This window comes from Anolis sagrei, chromosome 1 (genome assembly GCF_037176765.1).
Source record: "Anolis sagrei isolate rAnoSag1 chromosome 1, rAnoSag1.mat, whole genome shotgun sequence".
NCBI classification, from domain to species: Eukaryota; Metazoa; Chordata; class Lepidosauria; order Squamata; family Dactyloidae; genus Anolis; species Anolis sagrei.
In genome coordinates this window covers 28,693,655-28,721,223 of record NC_090021.1, presented here as the reverse complement: position 1 = coordinate 28,721,223, position 27,569 = coordinate 28,693,655, and the positions used below count along the sequence as shown (strand labels likewise).

The window sequence follows — 27,569 nt, the reverse complement described above, 5'->3', positions numbered from 1 at the left end:
TGAGTCTTTGAGCTCATTTTCATCCTGCTCTTAGTTCCCACAACAGTAGATCATTTGGTTCAATTTAATTATTGTGTTGATTTACTATTCAACAACTGATTCATGGGATCACTCTAGTTTGACGTAATTTTTAGGATTCAGATCTCTGACTAATAGAGTAGCCACCTTCACATAATTCCAAAACAGGAAGCGCTTAGTTCAAAAGAAGGCAGATTTGTGACAAAGTGTTATTTTATATGTACTAAAATAAAGGAAAATACTACAAGTTCAATAAAAATGTAATTTGTACCTAATTCTACTGGAGAAAACAATGGACTGTGTGACTTGTGGAACTGCTTGTTTTTTGTCATGTGATAATTGATGGAAATTTCCCTTCTTTCCATTGTTTTGTTGTGTTTTTGCTTGTAAAATGACATGCACAGAAATGCATGAAAATGTTACTATATACCATAAATAATAATGATGATTTTATTTATTTATTTATTTATCGTGTAGAAGCAAATTGAGAATATAGTTATAATGCATAGAAAAACCACAAAGTTAAAAACTTAGCATTATATTACATTTCCTTTGACCAGAAGCTGGCCACGTGGAGTGCCTCTGGCATATGGCAGGTTCAGACTACATTGTAAGAGGTCAGGACTTCTCAACCTTCCTAATTGCATGATCCCTCAATACAGTTCCTCACGTTGTGGTGACCCCCAACCATAACAATATTTTCGTTGCTACTCCATAACTGTCATTTGGCTACTGTTACGAATCGTCATGTAAATATCTGATATGCAGGATGTATTTTCATTCAATGGACCAAATTTGGCACAAATATTCGATACACCCAAATTTGGATACTGGTGGGTTATTGATTTTGTCATTAGGGAGTTGTAGTTGCTGGGATTTATAGTTCACCTACAAAGAGCATTGTGAACTCCACCAATGATTGAATTGAACCAAACTTGGCATACGGAACTCCCATGACCAACAGAAAATACTGGAAGGGATGGGTGGACATTGACCTTGAGTTTTGAAGTCGTAGTTCACCTACAACCAGAGAGCACTATGGACTCAAACAATGATGGATCTGGAAAAAAAAACTAGGCACAAATACTCAATATGCCCAAATGTGAGCACTGGTGAAGTTTGGGAAAAATAGACCTTAACACTTGGGAGTTGTAGTTGCTGGGATTTATAGTTCACCTACAATCAAAGAGGATTCTGAACCCCACCAATGATAGAATTGGGCCAAACGTCCCACATAGAACCACCACGACCCACAGAAAATAGTGTGTTTTCTGATAGTCTTTGGCGACCCCCCTGACACCCCCTTTGTGACCCCTCCAAGGGTCCCGGCCCCCAGGTTGAGAAACACTGTAGTAGATGGTCTGTGGTTTGCTCTTTTCCACACTTGCATGTTGTGTACTCCACTTTGTAACCCCAATTTCATAAGATTGGCTCTGCATCTCCTGGTACCAGAGCTCAATCTGTTCAGTGCCTTCCAAGTTGCTCAGTCTTCTGTGAATGATGATGATGATGATGATTATTATTGATGATAACAATATTACAAAGATTCTAGGATGAAGTTATATCACAGATAAGCAAAAAAATGAGGGAACCAGTATATTTCAGTGGTGATCTACTAATGATTTCTGTATTTGAAAGTAAGAATAAGGATTCACTGACTAAAAATCTTATATGGCTCATGTTATGTGCCATAAGATCAAAATAGTCAGAACCTAGAAAAAGCTAGAGAAATTATCAAGAAAGAATGAGTTAAATAGGATATGGACTAAAGCCCTATTGGAATTGTTAACCTATAAATTAAGATTAGCAAAGGGAGAAATGAAAAAAGATCTATTTCATATCACACAGAAGCCATTTATTAGCTTCATGTGTAAAAGTAATGGCAAATATAAACCCTGCAGTACAGAAATATTTGTGAAACCTGTTAGAGTCTTGATCTTCTTGTGGTCCACTCTCTGGATTTTCCTTCAGCACCACAGTTCAAAAGCGTCTATCTTCCTTCACACAGCCTTCCTTATAGCCCAGTTCTCACATCCATAGGTTGTTTCGGGGAATACCATTGTTTTAACTATGCGGATCTTCGTTGCCAGTGTGATGTTTCTACTCTTCACTATATTTTCGAGATTGGCGATTGCTCTCTTCCCAATAAGTAAATGTCGTCTGATTTCCTGGCTGCAGTCTGTGTCTGCAGTAATTTTCACGCTGAGAAATACAAAGTCTGTCACTACCTCCACATTTTCTCCCTCTATTTGTCAATTATCAATTAGTCTGGTTGCCATTGTTGCACACCAAGGCTGTGATGAGCACCTTTGAACCCACAAACACACCAATGTTCTTTAATAAGCAAGCAGTTTATTGAAGTATTGTCGAAGGCTTTCATGGCTGGAATCACTAAGTTCTTGTTGGTTTTTTCGGGCTATATGGCCATGTTCTAGAGGCATTTCTCCTGATGTTTTGCCTGCATCTATGGCAAGCATCCTCAGAGGATGCTTGCCATAGAACTTAGTTTATTGAAGAACTTAGTTTATTGAAGATTAATATAGCAAGTGCCAAAAAGGTAAAAGGCAATTCAAAAGGAAATAATAGAATGTCCAAAAAACAATCCAATAGCAAAGTAAACTTAACCAGCAAAGTCCACATCAGGGGAACAGGATAGTTCCAAAGTCCAATTAATCAAGTGCACAGGAAATAGTCCTTAAGTCCAAAAGGTTGTAAGAAAAAAGTCCCTTGAAGAGTCAGGAGCACACTTGAACAACACCAAATGCAGTAGCTTGAAATCAGGATACAAGGCTTACAAAAATCTCAGCATGAACATGAAATCTGGAGCAAGATATTATATGAGTAGCCATCTGTCAGGGGTGCTTTGAATGAACTATTCCTGCTTCTTGGTAGGGGATTGGACTGTATGGCCCATGAGGTCTCTTCCAACTCTATGATTCTATGAGTCTCAGCATGATACAAAGACATGAGGCAGGCATGGAAGCTGAACGTTGGACTCACTGAAGTGCATGCATTCACAGGCCCCTATATTTATTCAAAACACCATGGCAAAAGCATTCCGATTCCCTTGGGAAACCTCTCTCAAACCCCTTCTTTCTCTTGCTGAACGCCTTCTCCCTAAATCCAGGTGGCTATCATGATAGATTTGCCTTCTGCAATCAAAGATAGCCTCCTCTGGTTCGCTCATTAGCACATTCCTTTCTCTCTCACTATCTAACCTTGGCCTCAGCCTGTTTCCCATCAGACTGTCTCAAGACATCTTTGCCTTGGGAACCAGGAATCCCAGAATCTTCCTCAGTTTCACTCTGGCTAACTTCATTTTCTAGGCCATCACCTGCATTCACAAACTCCTGAGAATCAACAGAAATCTGATCATTAAAGTCAAACCTGGGAACCTCTGAAGGGTCCTGATCATGATCATTCTCCCATGGCAAAGAGACAATTACAGGCTGAACCCCTACAGCAGTGGTTCTCAACCCCTTAATACAGTTCCTCATGTTGTGGTGATCCCCAGCCATTAAATTATTTTCATTGCTACTTCATAATTGTAATTTTGCTACTGTTATGAATCGTTATGTAAATATCTGATATGCAGGATGTATTCTTATTGGAGTGTTATGGGAGGATTGATTTTGTCATTTGGGAGTTATAGTTGCTGGGATTTATAGTTCACCTACATTCAAAGAGCATTCTGTACTCTACCAATGATGGAATTGGACCAAACTTGGCACACAGAACTCCCACGACCAACGGAAAATACTGGAAGGGTTTGGTGGGCATTGACCTTGAGTTTTGGAGTTGTAGTTTGCCTACACCCAGAGAGCACTGTGGATTCAAACAATGATGGATCTGGATCAAACTTGGCACGAATATTCAATATGCCTAAATGTGAACACTGGTGAAGTTCGAGGGACATAGACCTTGACATTTGGGAGTTGTAGTTGCTGGGATTTATAATTCACCTACAACCAAAGAACATTCAGAAGCCCACCAACAATAGAATTAGGCTAAACTTCCCACACAGACCAACAGAAAATACTGTCTGTGATGGTCTTTGGCGACCCCTCTGACACCCCCTCACGACCCATCCAGGGGTCCCGACCCCCAGGTTGAGAACCTGACTTGGCCACAGTAGTCCATGCTCTGGTTACATCCCGTATAGACTACTGCAACGCTCTCTATGTGGGGTTGCCTTTGAAGACTGTCCAGAAGCTTCAAATGGCCCAACGCTTGGCAGCCAAGTTACTAACAGGAGTGGCACTCAGGGAGCATACAACTCCTCTGTTGTGCCAGCTCCACTGGCTGCCAGTTTGCTGCCGGGCACAATTCAAAGTTCTGGCCTTAGTCTATAAAGCCCTAAATGGTCCTGGCCCAACTTACCTGTCTGAACGTATCTCCTCCTATGAACTAGCTAGGATGTTAAGATCGTCTGGGGAGGCCCTGCTCTCGGTCCTGCCTGCATCACAAGTACGGTTGGCAGGGATGAGAGACAGGGCCTTCTCAGTGGTGGCCCCTCGGCTGTGGAACGCCCTTCCCACAGAAATTAGATCGGCCCCTTCCCTGTTCACATTTCGGAGGAAAGTGAAGACCTGGTTGTTTGAGCAGGCATTTGAATAGGCAGTGTAACTAATATAGAAATATGGAACATTTGGATGATGAGACTGGATCTTGATTTTAACTATGAGACGAGGCGAGTTGTTATGATGTTTATTGATTATTATAATGTTATTCTTTTAACTTGTTTTTAACTGTTTTTATCATGTTTAATATTGTATTTGCTTTGTTAACCGCACTGAGTCGCCCTGAGGGCTGAGAAGAGCAGTATACAAATATAGTAAATAAATAAATAAATAAATAATCTTGGTATTTTTTATGTCTAATTGCAACCCAGCTTTTGCACTTTCTTCTTTCACCTTGGTTAGAAGGCTCCTCACCTCCTCCTTGCTTTCAGCCATCAAAGTGTTATCATCTGCATATCTAAGGTTGTTTATGTTTCTTTTATTCAAAATTTTAACTCCAGCCTTGAATTTGTCAAGCCCCGCATGTCCCACGATGCGTTCCGCATACAAGTTGAATAGGGTTGGGTGAGAGTATACAACCGTCATACTCCTTTCCCAACCTTTCCCAGTCTGGTTGCCATAATCTTGGTTTATGTACACAGTATGTTTATGTACATTAGGTTCTTGTAGGTTTTTTCGGGCTATATGGCCATGTTCTAGAGGCATTTCTCCTGACGTTTCGCCTGCATCTATGGCAAGCATCCTCAGAGGTGAGGTCTGCTGGGACTGGGGAAAAAGGGGGTTTATATATCTGTGGAATGACCAGGGTGAGACAAAGGGCTTTTGTAAGTTGGGCTGGGTGTTAATCTTTCAGCTGACCACCTTGATTAGCATACAATGGGCTGACTGTGCCTGGAGCAAAACTCTTCTTGAAAGGTGATTAGATGTCCCTGCCTGTTTTTCTCTCTGCTGTTTTTGCTGTTGCAATTTTAGAATTTTTTAATACTGGTAGCCAGATTTTGTTCATTTTCATGATTTCTTCCTTTCTGTTGAAATTGTCCACATGATTGTGGATTTCAATGGCTTCTCTGTGTAGTCTGACATGGTTGTTATTATTATTATTATTATTATTATTAACTTTATTTGTACCCCGCTAGCATCTCCTGAAGGACTCGATGCGGCTTACACAGGCCGAAGCCTCAAAACACAGTACAACAAAACATAACACGACAAAACAGAAGCAAATCAAAATAGTTAAGCAAATAACAACAACAGTAACAATACATCAGGACACTTTAAAACTGGGCCGGCCAGAGCGGTGGGTACAGGGTTAAAAGTGCTGAAATGGCAGGAGGAACGTAGGATTAAAATAAGTGCGGTGTGCAGCGATCTTAATTCTACTAAAGTGCTTCTAGGACATAGTGATGGGGAATTCCTAATCTGAAAAGGCACATCGGAACAGCCAAGTTTTTAGGTTCTTTCTGAAAACTGCCAGAGTAGGGGCCTGTCGAAGATCTTTTGGGAGGGTGTTCCAAAGTCGGGGGGCCGCCACAGAAAAGGCCCTGTCCCGTGTCCCCACCAAGCGCGCTTGCGACGTAGGTGGGATCACAAGCAGGGCCTCCCCAGATGACCGGAGTGAGCGTGTGGGTTCGTAGACGGAGATGCGGTCACGCAGGTAGGGTGGTCCCAAACCGTTCAGGGCTTTGTAGGTGAGCACCTGCACCTTAAATTGGGCTTGGGAAATAAATGGCAGCCAGTGGAGCTCCTTAAACAAACTCTGGTTGTTGGTGTGGTCCAGCATTTTTGTGTTCTCAAATAATATGCTGTGTCCAGGTTGGTTCATCAGGTGCTTTGCTATGGCTGATTTCTCTGGTTGAAGGAGTCTGCAGTGCCTTTCATGTTCCTTGATGCGTGTCTGGGCGCTGCGTTTGGTGGTCCCTATGTAGACTTGTCCACAGCTGCATGGTATACGGTAGACTCCTGCAGAGATGAGAGGATCCCTCTTGTCCTTTGCTGAACGTAGCATTTGCTGGATTTTCTTGGTGGGTTTGTAGATTGTTTGTATGTTGTTTCCTCATCAGCTTCCCTATGCGGTCAGTGGTTCCCTTGATGTATGGCAGGAACACTTTTCCTCTGGGTGGATCTTCATCTTGACTCTCGTGGCTTGTTCTTGGTCTTGCAGCTCTTCTGATGCCTGAGGTGGAGTATCCATTGGCCTGGAGAGCCCAGTTGAGGTGGTTCAGTTCATCTTGGAGGAGGTGGGGTTCGCAGATTCTTTTTGCACGGTCTGCCAAGGCTTTAATGGTGCTTCTTTTTTGACTTGGGTGATGGTAGGAGTTTTTATGTAGATATCTATCTGTGTGTGTGGGTTTTCTGTATATTGTTTATGTACATACTATTATTTATTATTATTTTTTATGGTCAACTGGAACAGAAATGTCACACACAAATATCTAGTGAAAGACACCTTTTGGGGAGGTAAACCTCCTTTAACTCAGCAGAGCATGCGTTTCCTGCGGAGCCCATTAGAGCTCTGCTTCCTGTCTCCCCCTTCTGAAGCCTCAGGCGCCCTGAGCACGAGAGGCAAACAGATCCTTCTTTCCTATTGGTTGGCGATGATGTAATACGACAGAACATACGGGCATTTCCTCTCTCCCCCCCCCCTTTCTTGTTCTTGGTAAGTACCGGAGAGAAGGCCGCTCCAGCACTTAACCAATCACATGGAAGAGTCTATTGCGGCCTTGGGGGGGGGGGTTGTACTGAAAAGAGCTCAACGCTCAGTAGCTTTCGAAGCCTCGCCCTTTCCTTGGTTCCTCCCAATAGTAATGCAAGAATTTGAGTCTCCATTAGAAGGACGCGGAAGCCAGCCAAGACCGGCAGTTCTCAGAGCCAATGATTACAAAGTAACAATGCAGCGGGGCGGGGCAAGAGGAGGATAATTCATCTTTGGTGAAAGAAAGAGGCAACAGATCTATGGGGAGGGGAGGGGGTGTTTAATTGACACCTCTTTGGACCAATGAGATCCAGAGCTGCATAGCCCTTGGGATTTTTTTTTCCTTTCAAAATTGCGCATAGGTAAGGACGGAGGAGTTGATGGGCAGGGCCGAGGACCAATAGACGCGAGGTTGAGATGGGGCAAGTGACAAGCGGATGTGCCAATCGGCAGCGAGAAGGGACAACACCAAGGGGTAGGAAGACCAATGAGGAAGTAGAGGAGGCGAGCTGGGCTTTGAGCGACGGCAATACCAACCAATAGGAGGAGCGTTTTGTATTTTGTGCGTGCCGGCCGGGCTGAACGTTCTGGGAGGGCGGGAGGAGGGGGGCCGCTCTTCCTCCCCTCGGTGCATTCTGACGTTGCGCGGCGAAGGAGGAGGAGGAGGAGGAGGGAGCGAGCGAGGGCGGGCCCAGTCGCGGCGGCTGGGACGGGGGCTCCCAATATGTCCGTGGTGCTGGCTGCGCTTGGGCGAAGGGCGGCGGAAGGAGAGGCCGTTGCGTGAGGAGGAGGCGGCAGCGGCAGCGGCGGTTCCTCAGCTCTCGCCTCAGTCGACTCGAGCCAGGCCTAGTTGGCCTACTCTGGCGCGGGGCTCCTAAACGAGGTACAGGCTCAAGGCAGGAAAGGAGGAGGAGGAGGGGCGGGAAGAGGCCGAGGCCTGAGGGAGGGAGGGAGTCAGTGAGGGAGAGGCAGGGAAAGGGATTGAGGGAGGCCCAGGCTTCAGTTGGGCCTGCGCTTGGCTTCTGCGTAGGAGAGGGGAGGGGGCGGGTTCGCGGAGGGAGGGAGGGAGGGAGGGAGGAAGGTTGGCCCTCCTCGACCTCCGTCTTTCTCTCTCTCTCTCGATGGGAAAGGGAATGCGGGAAGGGCGTCGCTTGGAGAGGCCCGGCCTCCCCTGCTTTGCATTAGCGGCCCCGCATTTGATCCTCGGCCAGGATCCTTGGGATCTTTATTATGCTGCCCCTCCTCCTCCTCGCTTGCGTTCTCATTGGCCCACTTCCCATAGAAGCCTGAAAAATATTAAAACAAATCTGTAGCTATACGAAAATTACACCAGGTATCACTCCATTTAAAAACCTCCCACCACTTTAAAGTATCAGTTTTGAGGGCCAGAAATCTGTATATTTTTAATACAGAGGCTTTCAAGATATTTAACTCTAAACAGAGAGCAATGTCCTCTCAGCATCACATTTGGGATAGAAGCACTTCGAATCTTGCTAACCTTCCTCTTTGCAATCCAACCACAACCTTATAAAGCAGTGGTTCCCAACCTTTGGGCCTCCAGGTGTTTCGGACTTCAGCTCCCACAGTTCCACATCTGAGAGGAGATATGATAGCCATGTATAAATATGTGAGAGGAAGCCACAGGGAGGAGGGAGCAAGCTTGTTTTCTCCTTCCTTGGAGACTAGGACGTGGAACAATGGCTTCAAACTACAAGAGAGGAGATTCCATCTGAACACCACGAAGAACTTCCTGACTGTGAGAGCCGTTCAGCAGTGGAACTCTCTGGGATTTCTGGGAGTTGAAATCCAAAACACCTGGAGGCCCAAAAGTCCAAAAGTTGGGAACCACTGTTGTAGAGCAACCAGAATTGCTAGGTAATAGAGAAGATAGGTCTCTTGTACAGTACCTTCAATAATTGTGAAGGAGAAATTCACTCATAAACAAATTCAACTTAAGAACAAACGTATAAAACCTATCTTGTTCGTGACTTGGAGACTGCCTGTATGTCACTATTTCAGTCAGGAGACATGAAAAGAGCCTCCTCAAAGACTGAGTAAATCCCTCCAGGTGTTTTGGACTCCAACTCCCACCATTCCCAACAGTCTCAGGCCCTTTCCTTTCCCCCTTCGACCGCTTAATCCAAATTTTGTTCATTTTCATGGTTTCCTCCTTTCTGGCTACCAGTATTAAAAAAAAAACCTCTAAAATTAAATAAAACTCTAAAATTACAACAAACAAGGACATCTAATCACCTCTCAACAAAAGATTGCCCCAGGCACTGCCAGGCCATCAACTTCTAATCAAGGTGGTCAGTTGAAATGTTCACACCTATTTTCTCTTTGGACCAGGCGTGGGCAAACTTGGGCCCTCCTTCCAGGTGTTTTGGACTCCAACTCCCACCATTCCTAACAGCCTCAGGTCCTTTCCTTTCCCCCCCTCAGCCGCTTAAGACAGATTTTGTTCCTAATACAGACCAATTTTCTCTTTAGACCAGGCGTGGGCAAACTTGAGCCCTCCCTCCAGGTGTTTTGGACTTCAACTCCCACCATTCCCAACAGCCTCAGACCCTTTCCTTTCCCCCTTCAACCGCTTAATCCAAATTTTGTTCATTTTCATTGTTTCCTCCTTTCTGGCTACCAGTATTAAAAAACTCTATAATTAAATAAAACTCTAAAATTACAACAGCGAGGAAACAAACAAGGACATCTAATCACCTCTCAACAAAAGATTGCCCCAGGCACTGCCAGGCCATCAACTGCTAATCAAGGTGGTCAGTTGAAACATTCACACCTAACTCCAACAGACAGTCCTTTGTCCCACCCAGGCCATTCCACAGATATATAAACCCTTTTTTCCTAGTTCCAACAGGCCTCACTACCTCTGAGGATCTAATCAGCTCTCAACAAAAGATTGCCCCAGGCACTGCCAGGCCATCAACTGCTAATCAAGGTGGTCAGTTGAAACGTTCACACCTATTTTCTCTTTAGACCAGGCGTGGGCAAACTTGGGCCCTCCCTCCAGGTGTTTTGGACTCCAACTCCCACCATTCCCAACAGCCTCAAGTCCTTTCCTTTCCCCCCTCAGCCGCTTAATCCAGATTTTGTTCATTTTCATGGTTTCCTCCTTTCTGCCTACCAGTATTAAAAAAAAACTCTAAAATTAAATAAAACTCTAACATTACAACAGCGAGGAAACAAACAACGACATCTAATCACCTCTCAACAAAAGATTGCCGTGGTCAGTTGAAACATTCACACCTATTTTCTCTTTAGACCAGGCGTGGGCAAACTTGGTCCCTCCCTCCAGGTGTTTTGGACTCCAACTTCCACCATTCCTAACAGCCTCATGTCCTTTCCTTTCCTCCCTCAGCCGCTTAAGCCAGATTTTGTTCATTTTCATGGTTTCCTCCTTTCTGGCTACCAGTATTAAAAAAACTAAAATTAAATAAAACTCTAAAGTTACAACAGTGAGGAAACAAACATCTAATCACCTCTCAACAAAAGATTGCCCCAGGCACTGCCAGGTCATCAACTGCTAATCACGGTGGTCAGTTGAAACATTCACACCTAACTCCAACAGACAGGAGTCAAAAAAGCCAATGGGATTTTGGCCTGCATCAATAGGAGCATAGTGTCTAGGTCCAAGGAAGTAATGCTACCCCTCTATTCTGCCTTGGTTAGACCACACCATATTGTGTCCAATTCTGGTCACCACAATTCAAGAGAGATATTGACAAGCTGGAATTTGTCCAGAGGAGGGCGACTAAAATGATCAAGGGTCTGGAGAACAAGCCCTATGAGGAGCGGCTTAAGGAGCTGGGCATGTTTAGCCTGAAGAAGAGAAGGCTGAGAGGAGATATGATAGCCATGTATAAATATGTGAGAGGAAGCCACAGGGAGGAGGGAGCAAGCTTGTTTTCTCCTTCCTTGGAGACTAGGACGCGGAACAATGGCTTCAAACTACAAGAGAGGAGATTTCATCTCATGAGGAAGAACTTCCTGACTGTGAGAGCTGTTCAGCAGTGGAACTCTCTGCCCCGGAGTGTGGTGGAGGCTCCTTTGGAAGCTTTTAAACAGAGGCTGGATGGCCATCTGTCAGGGCTGATTTGAATGCAATATTCCTGCTTCTTGGCAGGGGGTTGGACTGGATGGCCCATGAGGTCTCTTCCAACTCTTTGATTCTATGAGTCCTTTGTCCCACCCTGGTCATTCCACAGATATATAAACCCTTTTTTCCTAGTTCCAACAGACCTCACAACCTCTGAGGATGCTTGCCATAGATGCAGGCAAAACATCAGGAGAGAATGCCTCTAAAACATTTATTATTATTATTATTATTATTATTATTATTATTTCGTATACTTCTATACGAAATAGGGGGACTCAGGGCGGCTTACAAAATGGCATAATTTGGTGCCTACACAAATACAATAACATATAAAAACGGCAATTAAATGGTTAACAATTAAAACAACAATATATCTCACAGTCGATAGCCAATCTCAAGCACAGCGTTTGCCAACTCAGGGTCCATACTTCGTTCCACATTGTCTATTCCTATCGGTCGTCACAGTCCTTTATTCATCTGCCAGATTGCCCAAACGCCTGGTCCCACATCCATGTTTTTAATTTCTTTCTGAAGGAAAGGAGGGATGTTGCTGATCTAATTTCCCCAGGGAGTGAATTCCATATGTGAGGGGCCACCACTGAGAAGGCCCTGCTCCTCGTCTCCCGCCAGTCTCACTTGTGACAGAGGCGGGGCCGAGAGCAGGGCCTCCCCAGAGGATCTCAGACTCCGAGGTGGGACGTAGAGGGAGATGCGTTCGACCAGATATGCTGGGCCGGAACCATATAGGGTTTGTAGGTCAAAACCAGCACTTTGAATTGTGCTCGGAACTGGAACATGGCCATATAGCCTGAAAAAACCTACAATAACTCAGTGATTCCGGCCATGAAAGCCTTGAACAATACAATTTCCACAATTCCCAACAGCCTACCATAGAAGTGACCCCCAAATGCAGCGATGCCCAAACACGAATTAAGGAACACAAAAAGCACTGTAGACTTAGTCAACCTGAGAAGTCAACCATAGCAGAGCACCTCATGAACCTAACCTTGGACACAGCACACTATTTGAGAACACAGAAATGCTGGACCACTCTTGTCAGACTACACAATGAAGCCATCGAAATTCACAGGAAGCATGTTGACGATTTCAACAGAAAGGAGGAAACCATGAAAATGAACAAAAACGTGTCTACCAGTATTAAACAATTCTAAAATCAGGACGGTAAATAGAGAGCAACACTAAAAAAATTGGGGAATTCTAGACAAACTTATCAGGGCCACCTAACACCTTCTAAGAAAGGATGAACCAGGCAGCAACCAACCAAGCTTTTAACCTGCAAGATTATTCAGTGCTAATCAAGATGGCCAGTTGCAACACTCACACTTTAATAATAATAATAATAATAATAATAATAATAATAATAATAAACTTTGGAGCGGCTTACATGAGGCCAAGCCCAAACAGAAAATTACAATAAAATAAAACCTTCCTTAGACAAGAGTCCTTTCTCTCACCCTGGACATTGTTCCACAGATATATAAACCCCACTTGTCTAGATTTCAACAGACCTCACAACCTCTGAGAATGCTTGCCATAGATGAGGGTGAAACATCAGGAAAGAACATGGCCATACAGGCCGGAAAACTCACAGCAAGGCAGCCTACTGGCTGTTAGGAATTATGGGAGTTGAAGTCCAAAACACCTGGAGGGCCCAAGTTTGCCTGCGTCTGTTTTGGTGTATCTTTTCCCAGTAATAATAATAATAATATACACCTCTCCTTGTGGCTCGAGACGGGGTACAACTGTGTTAAAAAAGAACAATAAAATACAATGGCAGGCATGGGCAAACTTCGGCCCTTTAAGTGTTTTGAACTTCAACTCCCACATTTCCTGGCTGTTAGGAATTGTGGGAGTTGAAGTCCAAAACATCCCGAGGGCCAAAGTTTGCCCGTGCAATTCTAATAACATTTATAGAACAGGATACATGACGTTAAAATTCACTGATGAAATGGACTTAGTTGAGTAATCATGTCTGACATTTGAGTCCCTCTCCTTTTAAAATAATAATAATAGTTTTATGTCTTGCCCGCCTCCCCTCATGGCTTGAGCTGGTTACAGCATTGCTAAAACATAAACTCACACATAGTAATTTTAAAACACTCCATAAAATACACATATTAAAATGCGTATCAAAATCACAAAACAAAAACAAGACATACAATTTTAAAGGAATTTAAAATTCACAGTTAAGACTGTCTGGGTAGGCCTGCCAGAAGGTTTAAGCCTTCACTTGTATCTTAAATTCCGACAGTTGATCTAGCTGTTGGACCTGTGCTGCCAAGTCGTCCCACAGTCGTGGAGTGGCCAATGAAAAGGTCCTCTGGGTGACGGATGCCATTCGGGTTTTGGCTAGTTGGAGAAACTACTCCCCCCCCCCCCCCAGCCCCAAGGACCTAAGTATTTGGGGCAGATTGTATGGGAGAAGGTGATCCTACAGGTAACCTGGACCCAAACCACGTAGAGCTTTAAAGGTCAAAATAGCAACATTTTGTTTTTGCTTTTCGTTAGTGAAATTTTTCGACAGTCTGCAGGTCTTTTAAAACGCTGCCCTGTGTGGTGCTTACACGCGAATGGGGCACCTTAAGGCTGGACTTCTGCAGTGTGATGTATATTGGGCTGCTACCTCAGTCCCGAGTTTGTTTAAAACATGGCAGCCAGATGGGTTATGGGAATGTCCAGGAGTGAGGATACTGTACCTATATAAAAAGTCACTACACTGGTTGCCAATTGATTTCCAGGCAAAGTAAAAAGTGTTATAATTGTTAAGGCCTTGTATGGTTTGGGTCTAGGGTACTTACAGGATCACCTTGTCCCATTTAATTCCCACCCTACACACTTCGATTCTCTGTGGGATGTTTAGTCCAGTCAGCCAGAACCTGTCTGGCAACTCACTCGGACGACTTTTTCATAGGTCGCCCCTCAATGGAGGAGTGACCTGCCAGAAAAGCCCTGATCTCTAAATGAGCTATCAGAATTTAAAACGCGATTGAAGTTCTCTCTTCTGGCAGGCCTACCTAGTCAATTTTAAACTTTGAATGTTTAAATTTACAATTTATTAATATTGGTATTTTAATTTTTGTTCTGTATTTTTAAAATAGGTATTTTAGGGTCAATTTTATCTGTGGATTTGAGATACATTGTACCTTGCCTTCAGCTGTAAGGAGAGGTGGTAACAAGTAATCAATTAGTATTGTTACCATTATTACCTCATCTCAAGCCTTGAGAAGAGGTGTGTAAGATATGAAATTTATTATTATTATTATTATTATTATTATTATTATTATTATTATATTTACACCCTCGTTTTATCTCCCCAAAGGGGGCTCAAAGCAGCTTGACATAAAAGCATTAGTATACAATTTAAAAGTGTAAAAGATGCAAACATTAAAATAGAATTGAACACAAATACTTTATTAAAGACCTTTTCTTTTCTTCAGAAAAGGGCAGACTTTTTGCTTTAGGGAGAACGTACACAACTTATAGTTCTGATGCTGTTGTACGTAGCAATTAGAAGTAATCACGGGGACCTCTTGCTGGGGAACTAAGGAAAGTTCAGATTCTGATTCAGTTCAGTCAGGTACTTAATGGTTTAATCTCACCTTTTGTATAAAAATAAAAGTAAGCTACATTTTTTGTAGGAAAATTGAAAAATAGAACAGGTTGACTGCCTCTTATCCAAAATGCTTGGGACTAGAATTGTTTGGCTTTTCAGATTTTTGTGTATTTTGAAATGCTTGGAGTTGTATGGAAGTACATATTATGATATTTGGGATGGTACTCAAATCTAAAGAAACATCAGTTATATATACCTATACACGTATACCTATACACGTTCATATATACCTAGTCTGAAGATAACTTCATCCCATATAGTTATCTTTTGCACATGGAGCAAAGTTTGTTTACAGTGAATCATCAGAAAGCAAAGGTGGTACTGTCCTATCTACCCATGTGGACAGTTTTGGATTTTGGAATACTTCAGATTTTGTTATGCTTGATAAGGAGTGGTCAGTCTGTATAAGGATACTTAATTGGATGCATAGAGGGTTTTTATTCTCCTAGCATGTGTGTATAAATAACTTCCAGCTGAGGTAGCACTCCATACATTTTTGAAGTGGCTTTGCTATCCATGAAAGCTCATGCTAAATAAAACTTTCTAGTCTTTGATGTGTCACAAAGCTTTATTGTACATGAAGAGGGTTCTTTGTGTTTCTAATGAAAATTCATACAATAACAAACCTGTAGGTTTTGAGGTTTCCTGCATTCTTATCCATATAAGAATGTAGGTTTAGCCAAAAGCCTAGAGCTTTGTAACAATGCATATGTGATGAGATTTACTTGCTAAGGAGGCCAGTGTGAGTAGAGTGTTGAAAGCCTTAAGCTATCCGCATGTGACTTTTTAAAAATTGCTCAGGGGATAGCCCATGTGTGCTTTAGCTCTGGTGCTGGCCATTTGCAGGAACTTCAGTGGAGATGGAGCATCTTTGTAACTTGATGCTCAACTTGTTCCCTGCATCATGTAGCTGTCTTTAGCTATCAAGAGGATCCTGGTGTTGTGGCAAAAGAACAACATCCACCATCTCCGTTGTACTACTAGTGGAAACTTTTTTCCCCTCCAGGTGATGTTGACTAATGTTAACTAATCGGCCGTCACTAACACAATCAATGATGAAGAATGCTGGAAATATTGTTCAGTAATGTCTACAGAGTCCCTCGGTCTCCACCCCTAATTATGCAGAATATGGTTACATGTACAGCTGTCAAGTTTTCTGTTCTTTCCTGGAACCCTGCCTGAACAGGGTCAAGGGGCAACTTGGCTTTTCCCCATGTAAAATGTTCACACATCACTTAAAGCCAGTAACTGCTCACTCTGCATTGTTTTTCTTATGTTGTGGCAGCTAAAGACTTACCTGGTTCCATTTCGAAAGGAACTCTGTTTGCCCATACTTATTTTGATAGCTGTTTAAGGCATAGAATATTCTGGATTTCACTATCCCAGTGGTTCTCAACCTGTGGGTCCCCAGATGTTTTGGATTTCGACTCCCAGAAATCCTAACAGCTGGTAAACTGGCTAGGATTTCTGGGCACTGTAAACCAAAACACCTGGGGACCTACAGGGTGAAAACCACTGCACTACTCAGTATATTAAACAATGGCTTTAAAATTTACCCTGTATACATAAGTCTAGAAATTTTATTTAAAAAATCAATCCAGAAAACCTAGGGAAACTTCTTGACATAAAAGAAAGAACTGCCCCTTTTTCTGAGCAGAGTGGTATAAGGCAAGAGCTTAATCCATCTTGAGAAAATCCAAAAGAAACACCAGCACCCTCTATTTTCTCTGCCATAACACTGCTTTTGGCCTTTTGAATGCCTGGGCAAGGAAATGGTATGGCAGGGAAATTGTGGTGGCATCTAGTTGAAGTTAACCCTCTGAGATGGTGTTGGTGCTTTCTCCTCTCCATGGAATAACCCTTGACATCAATAGCTCATGTCAATATCCATAATTTTGGCCCCCAAACCTGCCCTCCAGTATACACGAGATGACCTTGTAGATGGGGCAGCTACAGCTGACCATCAGTTGCCTTACCCCAACTGGAAGCATGTTTCCTTTGCCATGCAGAATTTGTGCACAATCATGGCCATGTGTTCAGTTGGGCCAATATTATGGAAGCTCTCCACAGATGTCAGCTTAGTGGGATTGGTGCCTGGAGGCAATGAATGCCTATCATGCCTGATCAGCCAGGTGTTAAGACTGTTGTCCCATTTTCAGAGGTTAGACTTGTTAGGTGCTTCATTTCCATGTCACAGGTCTACACAAGGAGAGGTTGAAAGTTTTCTCTGATCTTTGAAAAACAAATACTTGGGAAAGGGTAGCTATTTTGCTATGGAGATTAATATTAGTCTTAAATAGACTAAAGCCGTTTTGCATTATTATTTTCACAGTTGGAAATGGTTTTACAGGGTATGACTAGAGCTAGTACAGTGCTATATTTAGAATATTGGTCTTGGATATCCAAACCAGACTCCGCTCTCATAGCTGGACATGGTGATGCTAGTGTTTTTGTGCAAATCATATTTTCTCAGCCTTTGTATAAGGTGGTGATGTGCATAACATGTGTTTATCTGTTGAAAGGGTTGCAGAGTCCTCAGTCAATTGAATAATACGATATCCTTTTAGGCATTTGGATAATAATTATTGTGGTATAAGTAGAATTTGTTTCTCCACCATTGTACTGTACTTCTAGCTCTGTGTGGTGGTGATTCATTTTTTATAAGAAATTTGTATAATAGATGAGAAAATGTTTCTCAAACTTGCCTTTCCCCTTAAATTTTTTTTTTAAAAACCACCTTTAAAAACAGATGAACAGAGTACTGTATGGGACTTCCTTGTGTAATTTATGTAGTATTTTGGGTTATTAAAAACTGGACGAGGGTATTATTGTACCGGGGTATTTGTGGCTATTAACTTTCCATCAACTGAAACCGGGCAGGGGTACTAGGCTTAGACAAAGTTGCTTACCAAATCTGCCTAATCCTTCTGCTTGCTCCCAGCTGCTTGCCAGTACTCTTCTAGATTCTTAGCCATAAGGGGATAAACTGAGTGTACACAATTCTGACAGTAATGTTATTTTTTTAGATTGAAAACAGTTCTGTAGAAATATTCTGAGCATCTCTGATTTCAAAAGTTGAGCAATATAGCATTGGTTGTTGTGGAAGTGGGGACAATTGACACTTGACTGTTTGCCTGGAGCAATTGGTGTGACCTATGTAAGCATGAGACAGTTGTACCTATATATAGACATGTGTTATTCTACAATTTGGGGACATCAAGTGGTGTCTTTATAACTATACTCTTTTGTATAAATCATGGAAATGTTATTTTAGATCAATGCAGTTGTTCCTCATGTTTAAGTCTATAATGCTTTCTGACAGTAGTGTTATAGCATTACCATGTTAATAAGTGAACATCCTTATTATTGTTAATAAGTGAATGTTCTCACCATCCTGTTGGTTTCAGTCTCTGAAGCCAAAGAGGCCCACATTATGAGAGCTATCAAAGAGAATTTGTTCAATAGAAAGCAGGCAGAATCAGCAAAAAGAGAAAGAGAAGAGAAGAGCAAGCAAATTCCAGTAAAAGAAAGGGATTGTAGTGCTTGGATGTATTATGATCCCTAGAAATATGGAACTCAGACTTACAGGTGGACTACCTAATAAGCAGAAATATATGTGTAATATTAGGGAGGGGTGCAGCAAGACCCTACCTACTTAATTAAAAGTTAGCTGTTTAGGATGGGCAAGAGTATTGCAAATTTAGAATAATAAAGGTATAAAATGAAAACCACAACCATTAGATCCCCTTAGGGATTTAGAGAAAAAGTAAGTGCAGAATAAAGCATTGTTTTCTTGCTGTTAAAGCTGCTTGTTCTTGCCTCTGTAACTCTTAAGAGGCTTAAGGCCAATAGTAGGGATACTTAACCCTCTTGGTAAGTTCTGTGGCTGTTTATTTAATAAACATATTAATAACGATACCAAGGCACATGAGGGCTGTTTTTCCACTGGCTACACTCCAACTGTGGGACTTTGTTGTTCCACAGTTTCACCAAAACACAAATACCTGTTGACAGTGTAAAGTTCGAGAAACTGTTATCTTTATGTACAGAGAAAATTGAAATGGCCAAGAAGCCTGCTGTCTTGCCACACACTAGAATTTTCCTTACCACTCCTCCATTCTCCACCCTATCTTTCAGCTCCCAACTGTAGCTTGCATTCTCTCTTCCCTCCCCCAGTTTTTCTTTATTTAGTGACCAGTGTTAAAGGTTAAGCTATTTTTAGTTCTGTTTTCATTAGGTTTTAGGCTCTATATGTCTTTTAAATAGTGCCATAAATTTCCCAGACCTTAAAGACTAGGAAAGGAGTTTTGCTTCAGTACCAATTATTAGATTTAACTGCTGAAAGCTAGTGAAAACAGATGGCCTATTGCTCACATTCATCCCGTTTCTTTAACCTCTCCAATATCTTTTGTTTTTTCCACTCACAATTGAAAATGAGTTTGCAAACTCCTTGATGTTGAGACCTGCCTCTTGCTTGTATTACTTAGTAAAGCACAGTATGCATTTTGTAAATAACAAAAACATATTGCAGTGGTTCAGAAAAAAGCACAGGCTTTGAGTCTCCCATTGTATAGCTGTGTGCTATGACACAAAATGATACTAGCAAGTATATTGGTAAAATATATATTGCAGTAATAGTTAATACAATTACATTGGAAATAAAACTAATCGTAAGACATTTTGTTAGGTGAGACATTTGTTTCAATTTGGTGGAGTCATGTGACAGTCTGTAAACTTGTGTGATTCTGTAGCTATGGAGAGTTTATGCAGGTAGTGTGGTAGTGTTTTTATGATCTTGTTAGTCCAGGTTTCCATGTGTTAATTTTCCTTTGCTACTTAGGCAGATGCTGTACAAAGCCAGCTTTCTGTGTAGTTACAGACATTGCATAATGTGTTTATTAGCAGCCATCAGACAGTATGTTGTCAACCCAGTATAAATGCAGTGAATAGTTGGACAATTGAACAAAAGTGGCAATCATTGCTTTAGGTAGGTAGATCTTTATGTAGTGAAATTTAGTGTGTGGTTAATAAGGGAAGTTTGTACTCTCATTCAGAAACAATTGACATACCTATCAAGAAACATTTTCTAATAATGCAAACATGCAATGCTGATTACAAGAATTATGGAGGAAGAGTTGCTTGGGGCCCTTAGCTGGAATATTCTATCCTGTTTTGATTTATTCCAATTCAGAATTGGCCACTTTAATAAGATAACTTCATTTTTAACATCCAGCATAAGTACAAGTTAAGCATTAAGTGAATTCTAAACATGATTTGATCCAATGGCAATATACGTCATTGAGGTTAATTCCCTTCATTAAGCCATTCTTTTCCTGGAAAAGGGAAGAAAAAATGAATATGTTGCCTCTGCTGTGACCACTAGAAGTGCCTGTGGAATCATGGATTGAGCCCTTTTAATTGAGTTGTAGATTTCTGTTATAATATCTAAGACAAGACAATAAAAAATTGGCCCTGTGCTTTTTGTTGCCCATATTACTGGCATGAGCAAATGGAAGAGTGTAGGCAATAATTTTCAGAGTCCTTTCATTCATGCCTGTCAAGTGCAACAGGAGTGCTCCTGTATTAACTTTTCTTCTTGCTCCTTTTGTTTAGGATATTAATACATTTCCATGGTATTTCAATAAACTTTTCCATAGTAACCTTGTGTGGATGTACAGGCAAAGTTACCACAAGGATTGTGCAGTAATATTGTCTATTCTTAATTTAATTGATTTATCAACAATTAATCCATATTTTTAACATCTGCATAATATTTTTGGCAGATATTATTTGGTTGCTTGGTCTCTGTGCACATTGAAATAACAGAGTGGCTCTTCAGCAGGTTTCTCAAGACAGGTTTGGTATAAGTATTTATTTATCGTGTCATCAGCAACCATTGTATTACAATTCTAACAGAGCAAAACAAACACAGAGATTAAAAAGAAAAAGAAAAAAAAAACCACACAGATTTTGTAAATTTGGTATTTGGTTAAATGTCCTTTGACCAGTATCTGGCCACTTGGAGTGCCTCTGGGGTTGCCGCAAGAAGGTCCTCCATCGTGCATGTGGCAGGGCTCAGGGTGCATTGCAGCAGGTGGTCAGTGGTTTGTTCTTCTCCGCACTCGCATGCTGAGGATTCCACCCTGTAGCCCCATTTCTTAAGATTGGCTCTGCATCTCGTGGTGCCAGAGCGCAATCTGTTCAGCGCCTTCCAAGTTGCCCAGTCTTCTGAGTGCCCAGGGGGGAGTCTCTCATCTGGTATCACCCATGAATTGAGGTGCTGGGTTTGGGCCTGCCACTTTTGGACTCTCGCTTGCTGGGGTGTTCCAGCGAGTGTCTCTGTAGATCTAAGAAAACTATGTCTTGATTTAAGTCGTTGACGTGCTGGCTGATACCCAAACAAGGGATGAGCTGGAGATGTCTCTGCCTTGGTCCTTTCACTATTGGCTGCTACTTCCCGGCGGATGTCAGGTGGTGCAATACCGGCTAAGCAGTGTAATTTCTCCAGTGGTGTGGGGCGCAGACACCCCGTGATAATGCGGCATGTCTCATTAAGAGCCACATCCACTGTTTTAGTGTGATGAGATGTGTTCCACACTGGGCATGCATACTCAGCAGTAGAGTAGCATAGCGCAAGGGCAGATGTCTTCACTGTGTCTGGTTGTGATCCCCAGGTTGTGCCAGTCAGCTTTCGTATGATGTTGTTTCTAGCGCCCACTTTTTGTTTGATGTTCAGGCAGTGCTTCTTGTAGGTCAGAGCACGGTCCAAAGTGACTCCCAGGTATTTGGGTGCGCTGCAATGCTCCAGTGGGATTCCTTCCCAGGTAATCCTCAGAGCTCGGGATGCTTGTCTGTTCTTAAGGTGAAAGGCGCATGTCTGTGTTTTAGATGGATTAGGGATCAGCTGGTTTTCCCTGTAATAGGCAGTAAGAGCACCTAGAGCTTCGGAGAGCTTCTGTTCTACCATCTCAAAGCTCCCTGCTTGAGCAGTAATGGCACGATCATCAGCATAGATGAAACACTCTGTCTCTTCTGGCAGTGGCTGGTCATTTGTGTAGATGTTGAACATGGATGGAGCAAGCACGCTCCCCTGAGGCAGGCCGTTCTTCTGTTTCCGCCATCTGCTTCTCTGGCCCTGGAACTCAACAAAAAAGCTCCTGTTTTGTAGCAGGTTTCCTATGAGGCGGGTGAGGTGGTAGTCCTTTGTGATATTATACATTTTTCTCAGGAGGAGGCGGTGGTTCACAGTATCATAGGCTGCTGACAAGTCTATGAAGACAGCTCCTGTGATCTGCTGCCTTTCAAAGCCATCTTCTATGTGCTGAGTCAGGTTCAGCACTTGCGATGTGCAGCTTTTGCCTTTTCTGAAGCCAGCTTGCTGTGGGATCAGACAGGGGTCTATATTTTCCATAATTCTATGCAAAATAAGTCTCTCCAGAACTTTGTAGAGGTGGCACAACAGGGAGATTGGTCTGTAGCTTTTTGGGTCATTACGGTCTTTGCCTGGCTTCAAGATGGCGATGACTCTTGCTTTCCTCCAGATTTTGGGGATCTGACAGGATGCAGTGCAGTTGTTCATCAGCTCCAGCAGCCAGCGCCTTGCTTTTGGACCAAAGTTCTTGATTTGTTCCATCCGTAGATCATCCAAGCCAGCTGCTTTGCCATTCTTACATTTGTTGAGAGCCATGTCCAATTCAGTAGATGTAAAGGGTATAAGTAAGAAAAGATAAGAACCAAATACTTTGGGTTAGAAACCTATCATATCTGATTTTGGGTGGAGTTGTACTTGCTTGGACCCAGTCTACAGCTTTTTCCCTTGCCATTATATTTGAAGACACTGGTGGCATTTGTGGCTAGAGATATTTTTGTGCGAATTGCCTTTGAAAGCAGTTGAAGATTTTAATTGGTTCACAATTCACTACCTGTCTAAATGTTGGTGGATCCTTACTGGGAAGAACACATGCTACCAATGTTGTACCAGTTGCATTGGTTGCCTATGCATATCTCTACCTAATAAAAATTCTGGTTGTAAACAGGTTTTGAAGGTCACATCAATATCTTCATTAAATTTCAGTATGTGCTATATTTACAAGTACTCTGGATTCACCTGTAGTAGCAGGATGGTATGGTGTTATCTTGTTGCATTTACTATTATAGTAAAACAAAGCTATAGCACAGTTGAATTTAAGATTTTTTTCTCTGTTCTGCTAGTTATGACATACGGTATATACATGTTTGAGTCTAGAAATTTTAGTCAAAAATCATTCCAAAAAATGAGGTTGATTATGCACAAGTCACTGTAAGTAAGGCAGCTTTACTCATATCAAAAAAGGAGCCATCACCTGTGAGTAGAATGCTGAAAAGCAAGTGCGTTGTTGTTTTTTTCTGGGAGAACTTAAAAGAAGGACTGGCCTTTTCTGCTTTCTATGTTGTGGCACTTCGGCTTGCTTTTTTGAATTCCTGGGTAAGGAATTGGTGGTGGTTAGGGACCAGTATTGTTAGTGCTTTCTCTTCTCTACAGAATGACCCTCAACTTTTCCACTGGTTGTATCAAAATTCATAATTTTGACTCCAAATCCTGCCTTTGACATATGCACAGGGTCTACTTATATCTGAATATACTGTAAGCATGGATGGGATTCCAGTTACATTGTGATCAGTAATTTAGGTGCCCCTTGATTAAGGATGATTGGAAAAATGCTGATAGTGTGCCTCCAGGATGGGTATCCATGAATTCACTTGCTCAAGGCATGTTCTAGTTCCTCCAATGTGATTCTACAGCAAGGGTCTTCAAACTAAGACCCGGGGGCCGGATGCGGCCCTCCAAGGTCATTTACTCGGCCCTCGCTCAGGGTCAACCTAACTCTGAAATGATTTTAAAGCACACAACAACAACAATCCTATCTCATCAGCCAAAAGCAGGCCCACACTTCCCATTGAAATACTAATAAGCTTATATTTGTTAACATTGTTCTTCATTTTAATTATTGTATTGTTTTTAAGGGTTTTTATTGCACTACAAATAAGTTATGTGCAGTGTGCATAGGAAATCATTCATGTTTTTTTCAAATTATAATCCGGCCCCTCAACAGTTTGAGGGACTGTGACCTGGCCCTCTGTTTAAAAAGTTTGTGGGCCCCTGTTCTACAGTATGCTTCTACTGGAAGTCATGAATTCCAATAGGATCCACTGTTATCTTTGGTTTCATAGTAAGGCCAGAAATGTATCCCCTGTGGATTTAGGGACCATACTGTATAATCAGGACTGGAGAACGGGGCATAGTTTCTGCAGGTAGCATTACTACCAAGCACAATTCAAAGTGCTGGCTTTAGTTCTGGCTCATTTTATCTGTCTGAAGGTAGCTCCTGCCATGAACCATGACAAAGTCTAAGATCGATGGGAGAGACCCTGCTCTCAGTCCCACTATCCTCGTAAACATGACTGGTGGAGACGAGAGACAGGGCCTTCTCAGTGGTGCCCCTCGCATGTGGAACTCTACCCAGTGACATAGATTGGCTCCCACCCTCTTATCCTTTAGAATGAAACTCAAAACCTGGTTATGGGACCAAGCGCTGGAACAGTAGAGGCAGCAATTTAGAATGAGGCCCAATTTGTGTGAATTATAATGAACTGACCTGGACTATGTTTTCAAACCTGCGTGATTTAAACAATGTTTTAATAATTTTATGTTTTAATTGTGTTTATCATTTATTACTGTTGTTGGCATTGGACGAATGTATTTTGTGGAGCCACCCTGAGTCCCCCTTCAGGAGTGAGAAGGACAGGACACAAATATGTGAAATAAATAAATACGAGTTTATGGGAAAAGATTAATTATGTGTATGCAGGAATGACTATATTTTTAGCTAACATTCAGTATGAATTATATTGAACATTTAAGGTTTTTCAAGTTGGTTAACTTCAATCATGCATAATTATGTGTTCTTTATCTTCAATCATCAGGCCACTCTTAGCCATGTAACATGTCCATCAGAGCCAAATGAACAGTTAGAAACTAGTTTACTTTCTATGAGAAGAGTAGTGTTCAGATTTACAATTCTGAATCTTCAAGAAATGTTTATGAGCACAGGTGTGACAAAATTAGTCACCTTGCTTGTCATTGATAAGGGCCCTCTATCCTTATCATAGTGCCCTTTGATTGAGCTCACCAGCAGTTATTAGTTTCGGCAATAACCTGCCATAGACTAGAATGACATTTAGTTCTTCCACTATGTGTGATCCCAGATTATATTTTATGAATTATTTGGTGTAAACTACAACTGTTCTGGCCAGACAGTGGACAGGTTCAAAACTAGTTTAGCTGTTTTGGGGTATCAAACTTCCTCTGGAAGAGAAAATAGCTCATTGGCTGCTTATATAGAAGAGGAGTGCCAATAAAGAGCAAGAAGGTAATGATCAGTATAAAGCTGTAATCAGGCGTAGGGTGCTAATTTACTGAAATACAATAGTAAGGAAAATAGGCAGTTACATGAAGGCAATGCCCACACTTCACTATTTACGGTAGGTACATGTTGCAAGATATGTCATTAAATAAATGACTTAACCACCTTTTAAAAAAAATGGAATTCAAAAGGCTTTATGACCAAAACTTTCATAGGTAACTTTTTTCTATTCTGAAGTTAGATGATTAACATACAAATTGAGTAGGTGCACACAGAATAATGCTAAAGAACATTTACATAATCAGATATCAAAATCCTGATATTCTAACTATTTATTTATTTATTTCATTTCTACCCTTCCTTTCTCACCCCTCAGGGGACTCAACTTTGGCAAAAAATTCAATGCCAGTAAAATCAACAATCAAACTATAAAAACAACTCTCAGTTAAACCAATTAACAGTTAATATAAAACACATAAAACAGCATACAAATTAACATATAAAATTCATAGTTTCATTCATCCAAAATCCTTGCAAATAATCCTTATTCAGACTGTGTTGAAACCCATAGTAACCTATTCTCCGAATGCTTGTGTGCAATCATTAAAGTTCATAATCGGCAGAGATTTCAGCAGCAATTTATTCCATGATTTTTAGAGCTTTTTTCCATAAGCTATTTTATGAAAGCTATTATCCATTATTAACCACTAGTCGACTCCTAGTAATATTCTTGCCAGTGTAACTTTTGCATCCAAGCTGAGGGACCAGATTCAGATATCTATAAATCGTCACCTTGCTATTAATTTTGTTGCTTGTACCGCCATGTGCTGGTACTATATGTCCAGCAGAGCAGGTGCTGCCACAGATACCTTCCTGAAATGTCAAAAATGTGTTGTTTATTTTCCTCTTCCCCAGCAAATAATATGAAGAGCTTCTCTCCAAACAAGTACAAAGAATACCAAAATATTAATAACTTATTCATCCATTGTCTTTTGAATCTGAGCTGCAGTTTATTGTTTCCTACTAGAAGTTCTGTGCTTCTTTGCCCGAGGCATTCAACAGGTGCAGTGTTACTACTGGTAGTTTGCAGCTGGTTTGGTTTGTATCCCTTGCTTCTCTGTGAAGCTCTTGTGTCCTTGAGACCAGTTGTCCTCAGGAAATGATTAATCTTGGCAAGGCACTGACGAGAAGTGTGTGTGAGATCTCAGTTCAAACCATTGATGCAAGAGAGATATTGAAGCACTAAGTTCCTCACCTTTTAAGAGAGAATTCTGTCTTCCAGCTGCTGTCATCTATACATAAACAATTTTCAAAATATCTTTTAAGTAGTAGCTAGCTATAGCTCTATTGAGAGTTGTTCAGTTTCTGTTTGAGTAAATTTCATTTTGTAGTAAAATTAGGATGAGCAGTGCCAGTGAATAATATCCTATCGTCCTCAGTTAATTTAAATAGGTACAAGTTACATTTCTGACCATTATAATTTATACATTTTTTGTTCATTTCCGGAATAAGAAACTGTTAACTCTTGGTAATTGATCTCTATCTCACATTATAGGGAGCAGTAGCCTCACCAAGTTAGAAGGGACATTTCTTTCATACTATTTGTTCCCTGTGGATGGAACTGCTATGTATACTCAAGTATAAGTCTAGTTTTTCTGCCCCCCTTTTTAGGCTGAAAAAGCTCCCCTTGGCTTATACTCAATTCAAGGTTATTTATTATTTTACTCTGTTATTAGTATTATTTTTATTACATTGTTTTACTCTATTTTTATTATTATTACATTTATTGTCTTACAAAATAGTTCAGCACAAAGCCTCATTGTATATTTGTAGTCTGCATATGAAAGTTTACTGTGCATCTTTGATCGTTTAAGTTGAAAGTACTTAACAATACTAGACTTTTGGTTTTTTTTAAATGTGCAATTTCTTTCTTGTAATTGCAATTCCTAAAGTAATTTAACATATTAAATGCAAGGATTGGGAAACGTGTGGTTATCCACATGGTGTTATACTGCAGGTTTATGCTCCCTCACCATTGGCTGTGTTGACATGATCTGAAGGGGACTGCAATCTGTCAATATTTGCAAATATGTAACAACTGCAGAAGTTCACTAGTTAAAGCAGTACTAAGACTCTGGTATGCCCCAGCTTAGCACTACTTCATTGGCATGTACTTGAATGATCAGTGCATTTT

The 27,569-nt window shown here is 41.5% G+C and overlaps 1 protein-coding gene across 2 annotated transcripts in view; it reads left to right on the top strand.

Annotated features, from left to right (window-relative positions):
- The first annotated feature begins 7,854 nt into the window (after positions 1-7,854).
- Positions 7,855-27,569, top strand: part of PPM1B (protein phosphatase, Mg2+/Mn2+ dependent 1B) — a 55,225-nt gene continuing 35,510 nt past the window's right edge. The window contains exon 1 of one of the 2 annotated variants that reach the window (XM_060754388.2): positions 7,855-8,113. The gene's annotated coding sequence lies outside the window, so the exon portion shown is untranslated. The remainder of the gene's footprint in view (positions 8,114-27,569) is intronic. The other variant, XM_060754389.2, reaches the window with a different exon arrangement.